The sequence below is a fragment of the Stenella coeruleoalba genome (genome assembly GCF_951394435.1).
Source record: "Stenella coeruleoalba genome assembly, chromosome: 2".
NCBI lineage: Eukaryota > Metazoa > Chordata > Mammalia > Artiodactyla > Delphinidae > Stenella > Stenella coeruleoalba.
In genome coordinates, this window is record NC_137147.1 from 49781436 (window position 1) to 49801669 (window position 20234).

The 20234-nt window shown below is 43.5% G+C and overlaps 1 pseudogene across 1 annotated transcript; it reads right to left on the reverse strand.

Moving 5' to 3' along the window:
- Nucleotides 1-18500: 18500 nt before the first annotated feature.
- Nucleotides 18501-19630, reverse strand: LOC307182321 (cathepsin Z-like; annotated as a pseudogene). Its single transcript has one exon. The product of its transcript is annotated as a cathepsin Z-like (transcript).
- Nucleotides 19631-20234: the final 604 nt, after the last annotated feature.

Here is a 20234-nt window from a genome sequence, read left to right on the forward strand (position 1 = left end):
AAAAGCACCACTTTCAACTTGAGATCAGCAGCACACCCCTCCCCCAGGTGATTGATCCTGGCCCTGAATTAGGACAGATGGAAGGACTGGGGCAGGGCTACCATCCCCCCAAGGACAAGTCCACAATAAGAGTGATGGCAGTGGGGGTCCCAAGAGCTAGAAGGCACAGCAAAAAAGATCAGATGCTCAAGGAAAGGAAACCAAAAACCAAAGCTATGAGCAGGTTTCTAGAGGAGTGCTTGAGAGGGAAGGGCTGCTTGCTCTCTGAGATGGTGGATGTTCAGTCTGGGGGCAGAGGAATGAACCAATGGACCTTTTGATACCTCCTGCGCAGTTCTATGAAAAGCCAATTACTGGGTGAAAAGAAAGATCATGAGACTAGAGATTGCTTACTTGCACACACCTGTGCTTCTTGGCATATATTTTAGAGCAGAAGGTTATCGTTTATACAAGTGAGCTCCAAAGGGCTGGTAAGTGAATCACTCTGAAAGCAATTCTGAGATCTCCGAGTAGATAGATGCTACGAGAGTTGGCATTAAACTGACTCAGTAAAATGTTTTCTGTATGCAAACTTTCCTTTTTTGATTATCTTATTTCATAGCTGTATTACTTTTGACCATAGGGCTGCTTTTAGAAGAGCAAAACCCTCTACATTCCCTCCAGGGTACTTTCATACCACAATTGAAATCTATGTTTTTGGAGAAATGCTGTGCGAGACTGATATTTCTGAAATGCAACTTTGTTCTTTTGACTTTTCCAAAATTCTCTTAATTCCAATTTAAGACAGAAACACTTTTTTTTCCTACAGCTCAGAGCCACCGCTGCCCAAATCAGAGTCTAAACTTCAAATCGAAATTCAAATTGTAAGAAACAGAGATTTCCGGTTCCAAAAGACAGGGGCTGGGTAGAAAAGAGGATGCTTAGGTTGTCAATGGGGACAAACAAAGGCTGACACTGTCTTGCATTTATCATAACAGAAACTAAAGGGAGATGGGAGACTGAAGGGAAGGGGCCGACTAGTCTGTAACCCGTCTTACATACTCTTCCTCCACCAGGCCCCTACCTCCGAGGAGGCTCCGGGATCAGCTCTTTCTGGGCTCTGTCCTTGAAGGAGACAGGTCCAGGGGGTGGCTGGGCCTTCTGCTCCCTGGGTGAGGATCTCAATGCAGATCTGGTTGTGGAAGGAGCCTTTCTCTCTGGCCCTTTTTTTTTTTTTTTAAATTTATTTATTTATTTATTTAGGGCTGTGTTGGGTCTTCGTTCTGTGCGTGGTGAGCGGGGGGCCACTCTTCATCGCGGTGCGCGGGCCTCTCACTGCAGTGGCCTCTCCTGCTGCGGAGCACAGGCTCCAGACGCGCAGGCTCAGTAGTTGTGGCTCACGGGCCTAGTTGCTCTGCGGCATGTGGGATGTTCCCAGACCAGGGCTCAAACCCTTGTCCCCTGCGTTGGAAGGCAGATTCTCAACCACTGCGCCACCAGGGAAGCCCCTCTCTGGCCCTTTTAATAATTCTGGAGGGAAAGGAAAGTGATCCCCCAGGCAGGCAAACCTGAACAGCAAATAGAGAATGGGATGCACAGGGGAAGGAAGGGTGGTGGGAACCGCTGGAGCTTCCCTTTCTCTGGCTGCGTGGCTGCTGCGCTCATCTGTCCTGGATCCTCTTTGCTACTCTCCTACGAGCTCCCCATCAGGGTATCTCACCTACCTCTCCAGCTCCAACCTGCCTTAGCGCTGGCGTTTCCCAGATCCAGACTTCTGCATCCACCCTCCACCGGGACATCCCACAGGCATCTCAAACCCGACCTGTCCTGAGCGAACTCTTCACCTTTCCATCTAAACATGCCCTCCACCTGGATCCTCTTATCTCTCATCCAGTGGGCGTGGGGTCTCTGCTCACTTACACCAGAAACCTTGCCCACCCAGCCACCCTCCCCCATCTTGTCAATTACCAAGTCCTCACTGCCAGCTTGACTCCTAAGCCACCCTGACTACCACCTGAGACTACAGGCCACCGTCACCTTTCAGGGAATTGGAGCGGCAGCCTCCTCCTTGGCCACCCTGTCTCAACTCTTGTCCTCCTCAAATCCGGCCCGGATGGTTTTTTGAACCAGCAAATCTGATTCCATTTCAAGCCTCTTTCTATGTTCCCCACTCCCATGCAATATGTTCACAACCTAAACTTGGCATTGGCAGCTCACAATTCTATTCAGAACGGCAGCTTTTTAAAAAGTTACATTATGAACTATTTAAAACCCACAAAGAGGCATAAAGGATATAACAACACCCCTATCCATCCCCTAACTTTAGAGATAAAGCCTTATCTCTAAAACAGCCGAAGCTCCCCATGGACCCCTCCTCTCCCTCCTTTCCCACAGAGGTAACTGCCATTATTCCTATGATGTCTTTGTAATTTTCCTTAACATGGCTTCTTTATTTCATTATAACTTGTCATTCTTCCTTATGAGACTCTCTTGCTGGTTAGATTTCAGTGAAGTCCAGAAAATGCTATGAAGAGACCGTTTAAAAAGTTGTCCTTTCAGGCACATTCTCAGGCTCTCAGGTCATCTCTCCTCCTTGCTGCTCTGCAATGCGAAGCCTGAGTAATTCACTGGGTGGGAGGGGTGTGGGAATTGAGAGGGTAGGAGGCAATGTGCTCAAGTCCATACCACGTTCTCCAGATCCTCACTGATTCCCGCTGTGGGGTGGCTGGACTCAGCCTGTTCAGCTTCCCCTGCCACTCTGACTCCAGGGGTGCTATGCCATCCTCTCTCCAGCCCATGGGAGAGGTCCAGGCTTTGCTGTGGGCTCCCCCTGCTCCCTTCACCACTGCAGACCCCAGAGTAGGCTCTCTGATTCTCAACTCGACCATCTCGCATAAGATATGGGAACTGACGGGGGTTCAAAGAAGCCAAGCTCCATCCCTTCCTCTGCCTAATCACACTACTCTGTCTGTTTCACTCTGATAAGTTGGGGCAGTTTGAGAGGTGTTTTCCTTTCTGATCTCAAATATGAAGCAGGGCAAACCCCCCAGGTCTGGTGTTCACATCAACCTCCCTGACAAGCAGATGAGGTTGTTCCTCATCTGTACCCTTCTTACCTCTGTGGTAGGTAGTCTCCGAAGAGGACCACTATTAATTCATCTCTTCCTGTATGTGCAAACTGCTCCTCCCATCAAGAAGTATAAGCTATTTCCTCTCCCTGACTCAGGGCTGGTCTTGTGACTTGCTTTGATCAACAGAGTGCAGTGGAAGTAATGTTCTGGTACTTCTGAACCCAGACCCTAAATGTGCTGGAAGCTTCCTCTTCCTCTCAGTTGGAAGCCATCTGCCATGTACCGTGAGATCATCATGCTGTGAGGAAGACCTGCCTAGCCACATGAAGAGGCCAGGGAGGGAGAGAGAGAGAGAGAGAGAGAGAGAGGCCCAGCCAGCCCTAGCTAGCTCTTCCGTTTATTCCAGCCAGGCACCAAACTTGGGAGTTAAGAAGTTTTCTTGGGGACTTACCTGGTGGCGCAGTGGTTGGGAGTCCGCCTGCCGATGCGGGGGACAAGGGTTCGTGCCCCGGTCCGGGAAGATCCCACATGCCGCGGAGCGGCTGGGCCCGTGAGCCATGGCCGCTGAGCCTGCGCGTCCGGAGCCTGTGCTCCGCAGCGGGAGAGGCCACAACAGTGAGAGGTCCGTGTACCGCAAAAAAAAAAAAAAAAAAAAAAGATATTCCAGCCCCAACAGATACTCCATGAACAGAAGAACCACCCAGCTGAACTCAGCTCAGACTGCAGAATTATAAGAAATGATGAAATGTAGTTTTAAGCCACTAAGTTTTGGGGGTGGCTTATTATGCAGCAATAGCAAAATGAAACACCCCTCCAGCTGCATTTCTCACCACTGCCTGCCTCATACTTTGTGCTCCAACAACTCAAAGCAGCTTGTGGCTCCCTGCGTATGCTGTGCTGCGTCTCACTTCCATACCTTTTATTCAAGCTATAATCTCTTTTCCCACCTCTCTCCTTTGCCTGGCTAACTCCTGTTCCACATCTGACTCTCTCTTTTTTTTTTTTTTGTAGGTGTCCATGATACCCTGGGCAAATCACATCATTACACTAATGGCATTATACTATAATTATTTATGTATCTGCCTCCCAAACTAGGCTTGAATTCTTTAAGGCTGGGTACTATGTCTCATTCAGCTTTGAGACACCACTTTATATGGAAATGTGAGCAAGTCCCTTGAACTTCTTTAGCTCAGTTTCCCTGTGTCAATTGGGGATAGAATTCAGTTGTCTGTAGCAGAAACCCAACCTCATTGGGTTAACCAAATAATGGTTTATTTTTTCACACAACAAGTCTGAAAGTAGGTCTTCTGGGGCAGAAAGAGTGGCTTTACAATGTCAGAATATCCCAGTTTCCTTCTATAGTCCTCCTTCACCACCGTTAGGATATGGCTGTCCTCCTTATGGTTGCCTCAAGGTCACAACATGGCTGCTCCACCACCAGCCTCGTATCCACGTTCCAAGCAGGGAGAAGGAAGGAACAAGGAGAAAGGGGCAATATCCATATAAGGACAGCAACACTTTCCCAGAGATCCCCAGAAGACTTCTACTCAAGTCTCACTAGCCAGAACCAATCACATGGCCATCCACAGCTGCAGGAGTGACATGATAAAATGTTTGCAAAAGGATAAATGTCTGCAGTAATTGCCCATGGATCATAAACTTTGAAGTAGAAGCAGTAACTGCTTGGGGTTACCTTTCTGTAAGGAACAAGGAGAGGATGGATGTTGGGGAGCAACTGGTAGTTTCTGTCTCACTCCCCACCTACAGAACAGGATTAGAACCTACCTCACAGAGTTGATGAAATTGAGAGAGAACGTAGGCAAAATACCGTTCTTCGTACCAAGGACACAGTAAGCACTCAATAGAAGCAATTATCTTTCTGCATTTCCAGACGTGGCACTTAATTCAAACATCCAAGAGTTTTCCCTGAAGGGGCAGAGATTTAGTTGGCTCAAGGCAATTGTCCCACTCTGTCTGCAATGCTTCTGTGGTGAATTTGCTTCTGATGATTAACAAATCTTTTCTCAATAGTCTGTTCAACTATTAATAAATCCAAACAGGATTAGCATTATGACTCTTCACTTACAACGTGTGACCCAGAAAAAAAAACAAAGCTTTTTGTCTGGAGAGACACGAAAGGCAAATGAGCTGTTTTCATTGCTTTGCGGCTACAGTGCTGCATATTTCATTTCTGATTCATGGAAAAACATCTAGCACACAGGAATCAGTTAGATTGGTGAGCAGTCTCAGACCAGGGGAGTTAAGAATAAAGTCTCCAAATTCTTAGTCACTGGGACCTGGAAATGTTAGCAACAGGAAGACTTCTTTTTGCTGGGAAACTGCTCTGTGAATCTGCAACTCCCCTTGCTCCACTGGGGTTTTTTGTTTGGTTGTTTGTTTAAGCAGTATATCTAAAATTTTCTGTATTGGTTAGGACATTTTTGTTTGCAAGGGAAAAGCATAAAATGGCTTATTAAAAAGTGAATTTATTGCCTTGAGTGACTAAAAAGTCCAAAGTAGAGTTTCAGGCACAGCTGGCTCCAGGTGCTCAGGAATCTCTCCATTTCTCAGGTTCTCCCTCTGTGGTAACAAAACAGGCTCCTTGCAGCTCCTAAATACCAACCACCAGCTCAGCATCCCCAGCAGAAAGAGGATGCCTTTTCCCCAGTGGTTCCTGAAAAACCTCCAAGATTGGACCAACTTGGGTCACATGCTCACCCCTGAACCAATGACTGTGCTAAGGAAATGCGGTTCTCTTATTGGCTAGTCTGGGTCACATGCCTGAGCCTGGAGCCAATGACTGTGCTAAGGGAATGTGGTTCTCTTATTGGCTAGTCTGGGTCACATACCGAGAGCCAGGAGGTGGGGTCAGCCCCATTCAAACCACTTAGGTCAAGAATGGGAGAGAGATGGTCGTCCAGAGGACAGTTGGGGTGCTACTGCCAGCAGAGTAGTGTGCCCAGACCAGCCTCACAAAATCTTCTGGAGCTCTGAACAGATTCAGCTTCATTTAGATATTATTGAACGTTAATACCATAATAATACCAGTGACACCCTTTGCCATCTGTCAACATCCTCATTTTTCAGGCTCATTTCAAATGTCACCACAAACAAATCTCCTTAATGAGATTAATTTTCCAGCAGCACTTTATTTTCCTCTCACGGCATGTATCATTTCTCGCCATGGATTATGGTGAGTTACACACCCATTTGTCTCCACTCTAGAGCTGAGCAAGGCATACCTCTCATTCATCACGGACAGCCTGAGGATAAGGGCTTCTGTCTGGCTGTGACCAGGACTTGGAATGAAGAGAATGCAGCATGGTAAGGAGGGGAGAGATCACATGGCCCCCTCCAGGAAGAAAACGCATCCAGGGGGCAAAATTGGATTTTAGAAGTCAGGCTGGCTTTTCTTTCTTAAGTTATATTGGAACCGTATTTTTTTTTTTTTAATATACATGTGTGGCGAAACCTGGAGTGAAACTGAAAACAGATTCAACCCCTGAGATGGCAGTAGTCTTGGAAATATATCATGTCCTGAATGAATTAGGGCGGCAGGGAGTTGTGAGACGCTTTCCTCCCTTCAGTAAACAAAAATGCAAATATCCCAGATGCCTTTTACACCCTCCCCAGGGCTAGCAGCTTATTAATCAGTTCAGAACCTTTCCACGCTGCTCCAATTTTTTACAAGCTGTCTGTTTCCTCTCCTGTCATTGGTGGCTTAATTCCAGGGACACTCACCTTGGGAGAGAAGGCACCGACATACCAAGATCCTTCCAGAGTCACCCTTGCTTGCAGGTACCTGCAGATTTCCCTTGGATGTTTCCTGTTCAACACAACAGGTTTTAATTATGTGAACGAATATTTGCTCACTATTAAACCATGTTTACCCTCGTAAAAGGCAAACTACAAAGGACGAGGATTAGGCAAGCCCAGAAGGAGCTGAACATTTATGTAAACGTGCTCAGGTTTCCTACCACCTCGCCTTTCCTTCCTGCTCCATCCTTCTGGGCGTTCTGCACGTTGGTCTTCTCATTTGAAACAAATGATCACAAGTTCTCTTTTTGCAATTTCCACCTACTCCTCGTGGAAGCAGGACTACGTTCTCCTCCTACAGACACCTCATCCTTCTGTGCAGAAATATCCTCTGTTGGTTCCTTAACAAAGACTAACTCTTTGTGACCCTAATGGTGCTACAAAGGTGCTTCCCTTTCTGTGGCTTCTGGGTCATATTTCTGAACGAAAGGAAGACTGCCTCAGAAAATCTGAGATGTATTGTTTCTCAGTTCTTGTCAAGCATGTCGCATAGTTTGTTCCACTGCCAATTTCTTCCTCATAATTCTGACATGTTGGTTCTGAAACACATTCATTTCCCATAACCGAAAGAGCCCGAGTGGCAGGGGTGAGGGAGGGGACTTTACAATTCAAGAGAGATAAAAATGGAAGCTAGTTGTATGAGACTTCATTTATTACAATAGTGAACACAAAGGTTTCTAATGTATTGTTTTGGGTGGTTGTTAGAGTCCAATGTTCTTATTTAGAGCTGAGAGATTATGTTAAGGTCCTTTCTCCCCTTCCCCCCCATACATGCACACCAGGCTGCTCACATGCAGGGTTGAGGGGGAGACGTCTCAGGAAAGGAAGCAAGAATGAAGTCACACATCTATCAACCAATGGAAAGTGAGCCATTTTATCCACGAAGTAGCTGAAGCTAGCGCGTGTAAGCTCCCTTTCATCTACAACAGAGCCTGTGCTTGGATCACGAAAAGTCTGACCCACACCAGAAGTTTCAGTACAGTAGACATTTCACAAGGCAAAGCGCATGCCCTTCCTCTTCTCTAAATTAGTTCTGTGATGCTGGTGGAATGAAAGACTTCGGCTTTCAATACACATCACTCCGATATAAATAACCACCTCTGAGGGCCTCACACTTGACTTTCTCAGAGCTCAGGTCTTCACTTCCCCCAATGTGTGGTCAAATACACCTGTTCCTCCAAAAAATAGCACACTGACTTCTTCTAAGTAAATTATCCTCAGATATTTCCAAGGCAAGGTCCTCTACCTAGGGGATCCGTTGCACGCACATGCAAGATGCTCCATTGCATTTCTCCAAAGACACTAACCTACAAATGCAGACAGGCGATTCTGGAAATTAAAGAAAACCTGCCATACACTGTGATCTTTAATCACTGCCTGTCTGTAGGTATAAATAGTTCAGCTGAAAACATGCCTGTTCAGACAAGCCTGTGTACACTGCACAGGCGCACATGCACGCACGCACCCGTAATGCCATGTGTCACAAACAGTAGAAAATTCCATGCTTTCAGGACAGGCACCAGCCAGATCCTTACATTGTGAAGCTAAGAATGCAAGTGGCAAAATGAGTGATTTCAGGCCACTTTTGATTATATGTTTGGAGCTTGGCCAGCAGAGCAGATTCCAAGCAAACCAGCTCAGGTGGTTCACCGTGGAATGTGCAGTTCACCAGCCTGAAACCAACTTCTTTGTCAAGCTAGGGGGATGTTTCTTCTCCTCATCCCAGCTCAAGCTCCAGTTCTCTAACATGTTAACTAAATCCCAGGTAATCAGCCTTCCCAAAAATGTGTAAGGAAAAAGGTTTCAAAGAGGAGGGGCAGACAGAACAAAACCAGCTCACATCACAAGCAGCTGGAAAGTCTGCGAACAACCAGACAAGCCCATGCTGAGCACCACTAGTTAACAGACACGACAAGGAGCCGATGCGCCATGTCAGGCCAAGGGGGAGAATAGACTGAGTTCAAACACACTTCTCCCCTATGTGACCCTACACCCAACATCCAGCTGGTCAGGAAAATAGTTTCCCCTAAGCGAGCAGCCTTGCTTGAGGAAGTCCTGTCTAAAAACAAAAGCTGACCCTGGGGATTTGTGATAAAGTTCAAATTGGACCCCTTTTTATACTGAGGATGGACTCAGAGCACATGACCTATTTTGGGGCATCTACTCAGATTGAGAGGAGCTGGGGCTCTAGGAGGGAAGAAGCAGCTGTGGTTTTCCTAGCCCAAGAACCCAGATTCAGTGTGCATCAGGCTAGCTTGAAGATTCCAGAATGGAATCTTCCTCCTTATTAGACACAAGAGTCTATGAGAACCACACCTTTAAGTTAAATAAATGCACAGTAAATGAATAACTAGTTATTGACCATTTATATGCATGGCATTTGGGGTGGCAACCACTGATATAGAACATTTGCCCCATTTAAGATCTAACTGAGGCGTAAATTAGGGGAAACTATACCAAAGTAAAAAAAAAAAAATTTTTTTATATTTTTGACAGTTTCTTAGCTCTTTGATGTTATCACCTGTCTTGAAATTCAAAAAAAATAAATATTTAAAAATCTAGGCAGCAAAGGGTACAATTTTATTCATGCCCTAAGTGTTGGATAATAAATTAGCCTCTGTCTCTCACCCTCATAAATTCCAGATTGATTAAAAAGCCTAATGTGAAAATCAAAATGAGTATTAAAAGGAAACATGAGAGAATATTTTACAATCTTGAGATAGGGAAGGACTTTCTAAGCAAGACATAAAACTCAGAAACCATAAAGAAAAAGATTTATAGCATTGACTAAATAAAAATTTTAAACTTTGTGAACTAAAAGTCAATATAAATAAAGACCAGGAAAAAATATTTACAATAGCTATACAAAGAATTAACATTCTGACTAAATAGAACACATACAAACCACCTAATAATTAACATACAAGGAATAGTCATAGGAAATTCACAATTAGCCAGTTTGATAATACTACTCATGACCCCAAAATTTCATTCCTAGATATATATACACAACAGAAATGTATGCACATGTATTCTAAAAAACATGCACAAGAATGTTCATAGCATCAATATTTGCTAATAACTGAAAGGTGGAAAGAACCCAAATGTCCATCAATCAATAACTTGTGGTATATTCACATAATGGAATATAATAAGCAATGTATATTAATATATTATAGCTACGAGCAAGTACATGAATACTCATAATGTTGAATGAAGGAAGCTAGACCTAAGAGTGCATGTTGTATGATTCCATTTTATGAAGTTCAAAAACAAGCACAACTAATCTATAGGAGGTATATTACAGGATAGTGATTTCTTTGGGGGAGGTGGGAAAAGGTCTGATAATATTCAATTTCTCGACCTGGGTGGTGGTTACAAGAAGAGCTCAGGCTGTGTTAATTCTTTCAGTAGTACACTTACGACTTGTATACTTTTCTGTATTTTTATACTACAAGAAAATGCTCCCCCACATCCAAATGGTCAAAAGGCATATGAAAAGATGCACAATAAAACTGGTCAATCAGATAAATGCAATTTTAAATGACACGGATTTTTCTGCATGTAATGTTAGCAATTTTTTTTTTAATTGCTAATGTTCAGTGTTGATGAGTATTTTGGTGTCTTTGTAAATTAGAACAGAATTTTTGGGGAGAAGCTTTAGTATTATTTACCCCAAATTCAAATGTGCATTCCTTTTGGTCCAGAAATTCTACCTCTAGGAATATATCCTTCAGAATATTTATGCATAAGCACATAAATTTGGGTCCAAGTATGTTTGCTGTAATATTGTTTGTGATGCTGAAAAATGGCAAACACCTATGTACCCACAATCAGGAAAGAATGCAGCTGTTAAAGATAATGAGGGAAGCCTCTATGTACTAACACAGAAAGAAGTCCAGGGTACATTGTTAAGTTAAAAAAAAAAAAGTAAGTCACAGGACAGAACATATTATATGATCTTGTTTATGTATAAATGACCTGAATGTAAACTTTTAAAACAAACAAAATTTAAAACAAGAAAACAAAACTGAAGTCTGATGTGGCTCATTTATCTAAATATCTTACAAATCCTATCACAAAAGAAACTTAACTTCTCTCTGGAGATAGAATGCACCGTATAAGAATTCCCTGGAACCGTCTGTCTGTTTCCTGGGACAGATCCTGAGAAGCCTGCACCACGACAGCGAAGAACTGTTTCTTGTTCCACAGACTCCTGGAGGAGCCTCAGTGTCTCAGAAATGCCAGCTCCCACACAGGCCTGAGCAACAGCACATGGAGTCTCTCCAGCCCTTTGTGCTTCCCAAGCACTTTTCAATAATTAACTAATCTGCCTAAAGGGCGGGGTGGGTGTGGCTCCCGCAGACTCCGCATTCCCGTCAGACGCAGTCCTCTGGAACGCAAGGGCATCCCTTAGCAACGGCTGTTCCTCGGCCCCTGCCCTTCCTCAGCCCCCAAACTCAGGGAGGCGAGGGGGGGCCTTCAAGGGCAACTGGGGGGCACCAGAAGGTATCTTCTCCGGGAGGAGTTATACTATACCCTCCCGGCCCCATCTCCACCTACGGAGGAAAAACATTGCAACACGCAGCAGGAGGAATAACATCTTAGTACTGTCAGTTTCAACTCTCCCATTTTTTGCTCAAGGATCCTGCGAACAACAGAAAAATGTATAGATCCTTTCAATTTCTTATTGTACAAATAAGTAGCAGGAGCAGTCTCTGTTACCATATTTTCAAATGGCTGGCATCTGCAGCGAAGGTTTCCAGCCTCTGGAATTCAACAAACCATTAAAATTTCACAATTTGGGGGGGAACCCAACAAAGAATTGCTCATTTTTATTTTACCCAAGTACAGACATTTTAAAAAACAACCTGGCTCTTGCTACCATAAATGAGTGGGCACCTCAATACCAAAACAATGTGATCATGACAATCTCAGATTTTAAAAGCAGCATTTTAAGTTTAATACACTTAGATCCATGAAAAACACGTATTCCTCATAGACTGGTGAGCATTTCCTCACAGAATGGCATCAGTCCCCTTGGAAAGAGTTGACAGAGAGTAAATCCTAAATTCCCAAACCTGTCTATGCCTGAGAAAGACAAGAAGGCATTTCAAAGAAAATACAGACTCCAGGTTCCCACCCCATATTTACCACATCAGCCTCTCAGTTCTTCAAGAATGGGGCCCTGGTATGTGTATTGTTTTTAAAAAAGTTTTTTTTTTTAACTATGATAAAATATTCATAATATAAAATTTACCACTTAAACCATTTTTATGTGTACAAGTTAGTGGCACGAATACACTCACAGCATTGTGCCATCATCACTACTATCCATTCTGAAACATTTTAATCATCGCAAACAGGAACTCTGCAAGGGTTTAAAAATAACTCTCCATTTCTCCCTCCCCCTGCCCCGCCCAGCTCCTGGTAATCTCTATTCTACTTTCCAGGTACCACATATAAATTGAATCATATGATATTTGTCATTTTGTTATTTTACTTAGCATAATATTTTCAAGGTTCATTTACGTTATAACATGTATTAGAATTTCATTCCTCTTTATGGCTAAACAATATCCATTGTATGTATAAAGCACATTTTCTTTATCCATTCATCTCTTGGTAAAACAGTTGTGTTGTTTCTATTTTTCAGCTACTGTGAATGGTATACAAGTTTCTGGTTCAGTGCTTGCTTTCAGTTATTTTGGGTATATACCAAGGAGTGGAATTGCCGGGTCACATGTAATGCTGTTTAACTTTTTGAAGAACCATTAAACTGGTTTCCACAACAGCGCACCTTTTTACATTCCCATCAGCTATGCACGAGAGTTCCAATTTCTCTACAATTATGTCAACACTTGTTATTTTGTTTGTTTTTTCATTTTGAGTTTTTGTTTGTTTTTTGTTGTGTTTTATTTTGTTTTGTTTTGGGTAATAGCCATCCTAAGGGGTGTGGAGTGATATCTCTTTGTGGTTTTGATTTGCATTTTCCTCACGACTAACGATCTTCATGCATCTTTTCATGTGCTTATTGGCCATATGTATATCTTCTTTGGAGAAATGTCTGTTCAAGTCCTTTGCCCATTTTATTTTTTTATTTTTTAAAATACATCATTTAATGCGCCCATTTTAATATTAGGTTTTGTTTTGATTTTTTGCTGTTGAGTTATAGGAGTTTTTAATATACTCTGAATATTAACTCCTTATCAGGCTTGCAAATATTTTTCCCATGCTGTGGGTTGTCCTTTTACTCTCTTAAGAGTGTCCTTTGATGCAATAAAGTTTTTAATTTTGTTGAAGTCCAGTCTGTCTATTTTTTCTTTTCTTGCCTGTGCTTTTGGTGTCATGTCCAAGAAATCATAACCAAGTCCAATGTAATGAAAATTTTCTCCTGTGTTTTCTTCTAAGAGTTTTATAGTTTAGCTCTTAAGTTTAGGTCTTTGTTCCTAAACAAAACGGATTTTTGTATATAGTATAAGGAAAGTGTCCAATTTCTTTCTTTTGCATGTGGATATCTAGTTTTCCCCATACCATTTGTTGAAAAGATTGTCCTTTCCCTATCACATGGTCTTGGCACCCTTGTCAAAGATCATTTGATCACATATACAAGGTTTTGTTTCTAGGATCTCTATTCTATCCCACTGGTCTATATGTCCATCCTTATGCCAGTACCACACTGCTTTGATTATTGTAGCTTTGTAGTAAGTTTTGAAATCAGAAAGTGTGAGATCTCCAACTCTGTTCTTCTTTTGAAATGTTGTTTTGACTATTCCAGGTCCTTTGAGATTCCACATGAATTTTAAAATAGATTTTTCTATTCTGAAAAAAAAAAACTGCTGTTGGGATTTTGAAAGAGATTGCATTGAATGTGTAGAGCAATTTGGGCAATATTTTCCTTTTAACAATATGAAGTCTTCCAGTACATGAACTCAGGATGTCTTTCCATTTATTTAAGTGTTCTTTAATTTCTTTCAGCAATGATTTGTATTTTTCAATGTTCAAGTATTTAGCCTCCTTGATTAAAAATTTATTCCTGAATACTATATTGTTTTTGACACCCTGATAAATGGAATGATTTTTTTAATATCAATTTCAGATTTTTCATTGCTAGTGTATAGAAATGTAACTGATTTTTTGTGTGTTATTTTGTATCCTGCAACTGCTACATTTTTAAAATTAACTCTAACTGGTGTGTGTGTGTGTGTGTGTGTGTGTGTGTGTGTGTGTGTGTGTGTGTGTAATCCTTAGGATTTTTTACATAAAAGATTCTGTTGTCTGTGAACAGAGATAATTTTACTCTTTTCTTTCCAATTTGGATGGCTTTTTTCCTATTGCCCAATTTCTCTGGCTAGAACTTCCAATATTATGTTGAAGGAAGCAGACACCCTTCTTTTTTTCCTAATCTTAAGTGAAAACCTCTCAGTCTTTCACCATTGAGTAGGATATTAGCTGAGGATTTTTCATATATGGCCTTTATAAGTTGAGGAAGTTTCCTTCTGTTTCTAGTTTTGTCATTGAGTGTTGAATTTGTCAAATGGTTTTCTGCATCAATTGAAATGATTCTGTGGGGTTTTTTCTTTATTGTATTAATGTGGTATATTATAGTGATTGATTTTTTAAAATTATTTATTTTGAATTTTTGAAATTTATTTATTTTTTATACAGCAGGTTCTTATTAGTTATGTTTTATACATATTAGTGTATATATGTCAATCCCAATCTCCCAGTTCATCCCACCACCATCAACCCCCCCACCCCTGCCAACCGGCCACTTCCCCTCTTGGTGTCTATACGTTTGTTCTTATAGTGATTGATTTTTAAATGCTGAACTATCCTTGCATTCCATGAATAAATTCTATTTGGTCATGGTATATAATCCTTTTAATATGTCACTGAATTTGATTGCTAGTATTTTTTTTTAATCTATATTCTTAATGGGTCCTGGTCTATAGTTTTCTTTCCTTGTTGTGTCTTTTACTGGCTTTGGTATCAGGGTAATGCTGGCCTCATAGAATGAGTTAAGAAGTGTTCCCTTCTGTTCAATTTTTGGGAAGATTTTGAGAAAGAGTAATATTAATGCTTCTTTAAATTTTTGGTAGAATTCTCCAATAAAGCTATCTAGTCCTGGAATGTGTGTTTCTTTTTTTTAAATTTATTTTGTTGAAGTATAGTTGATTTACAATGTTGTGTTAATTTCTGCTGTACAGAAAAGTGATTCAGTTATACATTCTTTTTCATATTCTTTTCCATTATGGTTTATCACAGGACATTGAATATAGTTCTGTGTGCTATACAGTAGGACTTTGTTGTTTTGAAATGTGTATTTCTAAACCAACTTCTCCCTCTTCCCTGCTCCCATGTTTCTGATATACAGTTGGGTTTGGGACTAACTACCCCAAATACCCAATTTGAACACTCTTGGATATAACTCTTGATAAATTAGTCACATATTTTTTTAAAGAGAGGAAAAGCTTTGGGTAAGAGTTGTACTCAAGCTACCCAGCTCCGGAAGTGCCCACAGGAGGGAAAGAGGATACAGGGGTGAGTGAGCCTCTGAGAACAAGGAGAGTATTGACAACCTCAGGAGGAACCGGGTGCCTGGTGTACAGCTTCCACCCTTCACCTGAGTGCGGCTGTTTCCATCCAGATAGCTTCTCCCCACAGCTTTACCTGGCCTGTTACCACTAGAGCTCTGGGCACCTGCTTAGTCTGAGAGGTGGTGAAGGGAGGAGGTGTTATGTACAAAATGTGACTCACAGGAGTCAGACCGCCAGGGGTCAGGTCCTTCTCTGAGCTCTAATGGGCCAAGCGGATGGTGGTGCAGCAGGAAGAGGAAGCTTCTTGGTACAAATTGATTAACATGAGGTTATTCTCACTAAATGTTTTCTTAAGCTTGTGCACAAAGATTATGGACAATGGAAAAGTGTCATAAAACTTGTAATCAGACAGAAAAGCTATTTTCTGCAGGTCCCTTTGCCTTTTAACCTCAATCTCTCTTCTCCCCACCCCATCTTTCCTCAGGCACCAGGCTACATTTCCAGTAAAAACTTGCTTGGCCACTTGTGTAGAAAGAGGAGTTAATATTTGAATACTCAACGGACTGGTTCTCCTTGGCAGCAAGTAGCCAAGTAAATATCCAAGCGAGAACAAGGGAAGGAACAAAATGGCACCAAGTCCAAATGAGAAGTGCCTCAGTCATCCTGCAACACCCTGGATGCCCCCAGTGAACAACATCCTCTCTCCAGGTGAGTCATGTCCTCCACACCCAGCAGGGTGTAGACACACTGCACTGAAATAAAATAGTAAGACTAAGTCAAGCAGGTAAAACACTCCCTTGTTGTCAATTTGATAAAATGTTCAATCCTGCTTCAAGAATGGAAGACAGAAGGAGGGTTTTCAACAATACCAGGTTTTATATAATCCCACTAGAACTAGGGATCTGCAGTAAGGCTTGAAAATGTGTAATCTCACAGATATTTCCATCTATAAACACAAAAGTGCATGGAAGCTCTGAAAAAAGTTTTTGTTTTGTTTTAAGGGGAGGGGAACTTCTATAGTGCTCTAGACCTTGAATAGATGATAAAAGACAGTTTGGAAGATCTGAGTTTCCTCTTCAAAATCCAAGATGTAAATGCACACCTCAACTATTCCTACTTCTACTTTTTCTCCCCCTTACACCTTATACCCTTGAAATAGAGAAGAGAAAGTGATAATAGCACCCCAGCTATGCAGAACTGGCTCAGGAGACCAAAGGCCTAAAAGAGATTGTAACGTTAGCAAGAAAGCCTGTGATTAAAAGTCACTTAAGACCTAATGCTCAAATATTCTAAGCTACTATTACATCAGAAGCATTATTTCTCAAGATGGAAGGACTAGTGAAAAACCTTATGGGCCTGCAAAGGTGTAAACTTACCCACAAGGCTGAAGTAGCCTAAGCTCTGATCTTTTTTTTTTTTCTAAGCTCTGATCTTGATGAGCATAGAAGTTCCTCTGCCCCCTTATTATTGGTAGAAAACGTCCCAAATAAACTTACACCAGGTCATTTTATCATTATCATGATGATTATTGTCAATAAACACTTATTAGGCATCCAGTTGCCAGCACTATCCTGACCAGACCAGTTTCAACTTCCCTGAATCATTACTTGGTGAACATATCCAAGGGCATTGCTTCATCACTGTTCTGGACTTACACTCTTTGCAATTTCTATATAGATATGTGCTGCTTTTGACACAAGCTTTCCTTGTAAGTAGACACTAAAATACAGGCTTATAATTAGCTCTCTAGGGAGGCAAAAGTGTGTGGTAGAGCAGAGCTTAGCAGGAGAGAAGTCAAGGCAGGTATTGAAGAAACACGGCGCGGAAGATGCGTAATACAAAGGTTATTTGAAGTGTGGGCGATACCACTAAAGTAGGGGAAGAAAACAGAGTCCTATCACTGCAGACTTTTCTAGTTATTATTTCCACACATATTAGCACGTGGTTCTGAAAGTGTACTTGTGCTTTATCCAACCCCATCCAATCTTGGAAACCTATAGTGGGCTGGAATGTAAGACGCATAATCCTGGACAGACCACAGCTCCATGTGGGCAGCATTGTGTCTAATCAAGCCCACGTCTCCAGTCCTGGGGCCAACACCTTGCCCCATGATGGGCTCTCAGTTCCTGTTTCTTTTTTTTTTTTTTTCTTTTTCATTTCTTTCCTTATCTTCTTTCCTTCCTCCCTTCCTTCCTTCTTTCCTCCCTCCCTCTCCGTCTCCTTCCCCTCCTCCCTCCCTCTTCCTTCCTTCCTTCCTTTCCTTCTTGAAGTGTGTATTTTATTCATCCCTTGGCATCTTGAAATTGCCATCTCCCCCCACTACCCCACCATTGATTTCAAGGTGACAAAGGAACTGGTGATAAGTCTGAACTGTTTTACCTCTTAAATACATCACAAACCATAGCTGCCAAATCATCTATTGAAGAAAACACAGGTCACATCATTCACTGTCTGGTGATCACTCTTCTCCAGGTAGATGGTTCGCTGCCATCATCATGACAGGAAGCAGTCCTGTGCAGGTGCTAAGTCGCCGCCCTCAGACTCTCCCCTGGGATCGCTCTTTCAGCCCCTGAGGCATTTTGATCACTCTTCTTCAGGTAGATGGTTCGCTGCCATCATCATGACAGGAAGCAGTCCTGTGCAGGTGCTAAGTCGCCCCCCTCAGACTCTCCCCTGGGATCACTCTTTCAGCCCATGAGGCGTTTTGACGGGTGTCTCTCCTCCGTGCTCAGTGCCGTTACCAGGCGTCAGATACTTGAACATCAACCCCCAGTTCTCTCGAACCATGGCAGTACCAACCCAGTGCCCATGATGATGGGATCCCCTCTGGTTGCGGCTCATGAGATCATTTCTTTAAGAACTGCTCGTTGGAGACGTCTGGCTTAAACGGTGGGGTTCCCAAATGTGCAGTTCTCCTCAACAGCAAGGTTGTAATCGGGACCCTTCCCGTCTTTTGGCCTCTCCCGTTGCGGAGCACAGGCTCCGGACGCGCAGGCCCAGCGGCCATGACTCACGGGCCCAGCCGCTCCGCGGCATGTGGGATCTTCCCGGACCGGGGCACGAACCCGCGTCCCCTGCATCGGCAGGCGGACTCTCAACCACTGCGCCACCAGGGAAGCCCACCCTTCCCATCTTTGTAGGTGCTGGTCACTATCCTCATCCAGCCTTGCTCGCCCCATGAATTCCGGACAAGTCAGTACTCCATCCCATCGCTGACGCCACACCCGGCCACGGAAATGATGTGGTTTATGTAGGCCTTGTCATGGTATTCAGCATAGATGCCTCCAGTGTAGTTAGACCTCTTTTCTGTTGCCATCGTACCGCCTCTGATGGGATCGTTTGTGTAGATTTCTACCATCACCTTTTCCCTCCTGGAGACCAAGCCATAGTCGCCAACTTTCCAAAGGGTGTAGCTCTGGATGACACGGCGCTCTTTGAATTCGGTGCAGGTTCCGCAGTGGTTAAACTTGTCACACTCTTGGTCCTTGGCCTGGTCGTTGTTGCGGGTCTCGTCGGGGATGCGGCGCGGGCGGGCGTGCTCCCACCCCTGCAGGTGGTCGCCCGCCTCCCAGGAGCCGGCGTTGCCGCCGTCGATGACGTGCTGCACTGAAGACCACGCCCCCTTGCGCCTGTTGGGGCTCCGGTCGGCCGTGGCGCTGGTGCCGCCGTCCTGGGGGATGTGCTGGCTCCTGGTGACCCTGGCGTAGTTGACCCCATCCGCGTTGCGCCAGTCCCAGCTCTTGGGCAGATCCGATGGGGACAGGTACTCACGAGGCCGGGGGTATGTCTTGCGCCCCAACTGGGTGAGCTGTTTCCCGCCAGGGGCTGACAGCCCGGGCGGAAGTGGAAGCCGGGCTGCGCCGCTCCACCAGCAGCAAGAGCAGGCAGAGCAGCGGCGGCGGCCTGAACGACGCCATGGACCCCGCGCCGGTGCGATCGGACCCCCAGTTCTTGTTTCTTGAATCACATCCTTCCAGAACTCCCCATTTGTTACTTTCTTAGACATTTGACATCTAAATCTAAGACTAGAAGTGAACTCTAAACCCTCATGTCTCTAAATTTCAAGCGCCCTGCCGTGGTACATAGAACCAGCCTCGAGGCAGGAGTAGAAAGGATGCTCGTCGACTTCTGCTGTGCCTGGTCTAAGCTTGGCTTACCTCAGATAGAGTTCCGGCTGCCTATTTTCAAAAGGTTCCTGCCTTTCCTGAGAACTCAGAGAGGTAACATCCACACCAGGACTTAGGCACTGGGCCCCACCACCCTTTGTAACTGTTTTTCTCATTTTGTACCAACTCTTCTTGCTACTCTCCTTCATGTATTTGGAAACTGTCTCTCGCCGGTTTCACTCAGATGACCTACTAAACTGTTTTCTCTGCTCAGGTTATTAAAATAGAAGTTACAATGGACTTGAGTCTTGGTTAAGCTTTAAGTTTGCTGCCATCCGTTAACAGTCTACGCTGGTCTAAGTGATGAACACAGATGTGCCCCTGGAGTAGCTAAAGGCTATGCTGAGAAAATAATATGCTCTCCAGGAGCATGTTTTCTTCCCCTAAAATGCGTGAGGTTGTGTCTGCACCAAAGATAGAGCAAGGTTTTCAGGGCACAGATCTAACGGGGAGGATGACATTCAGTAAAACTGCCTTTAGCACAAACTCACAATTCTATCCAGTTCTCCTCACACCTTGTTTCCTCATAAAATTAGGCAAATATTAATAGCTGCAGAATTTTGGTAATTACACAGTGTTTCATACTGCATCATATAACAGTATGATTTCCAAGTTAGCCTGAGTACACTATTATATTCCCTGCAGAACCCCAGAGCATAAGG